This window comes from Microcebus murinus, chromosome 15 (genome assembly GCF_040939455.1).
Source record: "Microcebus murinus isolate Inina chromosome 15, M.murinus_Inina_mat1.0, whole genome shotgun sequence".
NCBI classification, from domain to species: Eukaryota; Metazoa; Chordata; class Mammalia; order Primates; family Cheirogaleidae; genus Microcebus; species Microcebus murinus.
Window position 1 is genome coordinate 76,926,960 of NC_134118.1, and position 3,301 is coordinate 76,930,260.

Here is a 3,301-nt window from a genome sequence, read left to right on the forward strand (position 1 = left end):
GAGCCGCCTCAGAGCTGGCGGCCACACCGGGTGGGGGGCCCCCCGGGCCAGAGCAGGTGCTGCTGGGTCCCTGGGAGGACACGGGGAGCACCCCGTGGGCGCCGAGCACATCCCCGAGGGACGGGATGGAGGAAGGGCGCTGGGCGAGTGGGGGAGGGGTGGGCGTCTGGATGAGGGCGAGGAAACCACGCAACACCCCGAGCACGCTGCAGCCCTGCGGCCCCAGCACCAAGACAACTCCCGAGAGCTTCATCAGGGGATCTCCCCTTCTGATTCATCGTCCCTGACCGTGCTCAATACGACCTTCCACCCGGCCTAGCCAGATCCTCACCTTGCTTCTCCAAGCGCTGGCTCCTTCCCGGGGAGTTTCGCAACGGCTGAAATCGGACCCATGGCACCGAGTTTCCCTCTGACCAGAAACCCAGGCCCGGAGCGGTTTGCAGGCCGAGGGTCCCGCAGACAGACCGAGAGGTGGGGGGTCAGGTTGGCGCGTCTGTACTGCCCGGGGTGACGTTTGTGCAAGGACAGCAAACCCAGGGCTTGAGGCATTCCTAGGTGAGACACGAGCTCCAGTGTGGTCTCTCCTGACATTTCGGGGCAGAGACTCCACATGCCGCCGGCGCTCGCCGCAGAAGACAAGCCTCACGGGCATGCTGAAAAGAGAGGTTGAGTCATATGCTGCAAAAAAAACAACAGTTTTTCCGGCTCCCACAACACCCAGCCGTGGAAAGATTTCAGAGGTTGTCTGTGCAAATAAAATGTGAATGTCAAAGTTCTCAGCTCCCTTTCTGCAAGTGATGCTTATCTTTGCTCATGCAAACTGGAAATCAAAATGTGAGTTAAGATTAGCTATTCCTTCCACAGCAATGTGTCTGATTTTGTCAACAAAGAAAAAAAAAAGAAAGCAGATCTCAAAATGTGTTCAGCATTGCATTAAAATCAGCCACTCAGCCCCCTCCCTTTCTGAGTTTCGCGGCCTGAAACAATCCGACCCTCTCATTCGTAATTCACATCTGTCTGATCTCAGCTCGAGGCTCACCGTCTGCTTCACAGCTCTCATCTTCAGTTCCAACCCCAAAGATCTCGGTTCAGAGTTGCCTTTATTCTGAGCTCACAGGAGGCAGTGACGTGATGGTTCCTCCAGCAACGCCATGCAGACCACGCTGGGAGACGCACAGCAGACAGAAGAGAAAGCGTGTCCCACCTCACTTGTACAGAAGGACAGGCCACACCTAAAATATTAAAATATCAGCCAAGCGCGGTGGCTCACGCCTGTCATCCTAGCTCTCTGGGAGGCCGAGGCGGGAGGATTGCTCATGGTCAGGAGTTCCAGACCAGCCTAAGCAGGAGCAAAACCCCGTTCTACTAAAAATAGAAAGAAATTAATTGGCCAACTAAAAATATATGGAAAAATTTAGCCGGGCATGGTGGCACATGCCTGTTAGTCCCAGGTACTTGGGAGACTGAGGCAGGAGAATGACTTGAGCCCAGGAGTTTGAGGTTGCTGTAAGCTAGGCTGATGCCACGGCACCCCAGCCCAGGCAACAGAGTGAGACTCTATCTCAAAAAAAATAAATAAAAATAAAAAATATATATATATATTAAAATATCATGCCTCTTAAAGATTTTGGGGATTCGACATAAATTACCCATTTCTAACCTTCCTGAGTGCAGAACCAGCTGAAAAATAAGACGCAGGAGACCACAGACAGGCTAAACTGCAGCTTCACTACTGATAAGCCAATTGCAGAAAGGGAAGTTAGATTTGTGGACTGAAGAGCCGGTTGCAACCCTGTGCCTCAGCGATAAGAAACAACGGTGATCCAGCACCTCTTGTATTTTCCTGGATGGAGCTGGAGCCCATTCTACTAAGTGAAGTATCACAAGAATGGAAAAACAAGCACCACATGGACTCACCAGCAAATTGGTACTAACAATCAGCACCTAAGTGCACACATAGGAATAACATTCATCGGGTGTCAGGCAGGTGGGGAGGTGGGGAGGGGACTGGTATGTACATACATAACGCGTGAGGTGTGCACCGTCTGGGGGATGGTCACGCTTGAAGCTCAGACTTGTGGGGGGAAGGGCAAGGACAATATACGCAACCTTAACATCTGCACCCCCATAATATGCTGAAATTTAAAAAAAGAGAAAAGAGGAGCGCGGGCATGTGGAGAGAGCGGGGAGGGGCTCCTCTCGCACCTGGACCCCACTCAGGTCGGGGCCTCCTCCGGCCCCAGAGCAGGAGGCCGAGACCTGCTCGCTCAGCACGGGTCCAGGTCAGTGCGGCCTGCGCGGGCCGGGCATGTCCCTCTCTCCGGGGCGTGTTTGCCACCCGTCCCGACCCTGCTCCACCCTGTACAGGGGCTGGGGACGCAGGTGGCCTGTCCCTTCAGGGCACGGTCTCTGGAGCGGACTGGCCAACCCCAGACCTGAGCCAGAGACTGAGTGTCGTGTGACCCGTCGGAGATCCCAAAACCGGAGCTCAACGTCCTGCTTTGCTGTGGCTCTACATGTATGGTCTCTGTGGGGACGGGCCTGTGCGCGGGCAAGGGGAGTGGAGTCGCGGTGACGGAGACAGCACCCCACCCTGCGTGTGGTCTATCAGGTGTGCCCCTCCACCCTGCGTGTGGTCTATCAGGTGTGCCCCTCCACCCTGCGTGTGGTCTATCAGGTGTGCCCCCCCACCCTGCGTGTGGTCTATCAGGTGTGCCCCCACATCCTGCATGTGGTCTATCAGGTGTGCCCCCCCATTCTGTGTGGTCTATCAGGTGTGTCACCCCCACTCTGTGTGGTCTAGAAGGTGTGCCCCCCCACCCTGCATGTGGTCTATCAGGTGTGCCCCGGTCCTACCGTGCTTCCCAGAAAACAAGGCGGGGTCTTGTGTTTACTTTTCCTCAAGAAGACACCCCGGGGCTCATTTTCAGGCGATGTGCTATTTTTCTTAGGTACAGCACAACCATCTACAATGATTCAAACAGAGCGAGGTCGTCTTCTTCTGGAACATCCTCCTCGCTCTCCAGACCCCGAATCCATCCCGAATGTCTGCGACTCTGTTTCCTTTAGAACCACCGCCCCATCTCCCCTGTGGAGCACCAGAGCTCTCACGGGCGGACAGGAAGGGCTGCTCGTGTCCTTCCCGCCCCGCGACGCCGCGCACGGGTCGTGCAGACGCGCTGCGGCCGCGCCGTCACCAGGGCTGACTTCGGGTGGGGCGTCCGTGGCCACGCCGCCACCAGGGCTGACTTCGGGAGGGGCGTCTGTGGCCGCGCCGTCACCAGGGCTGACTTCGGGTGGG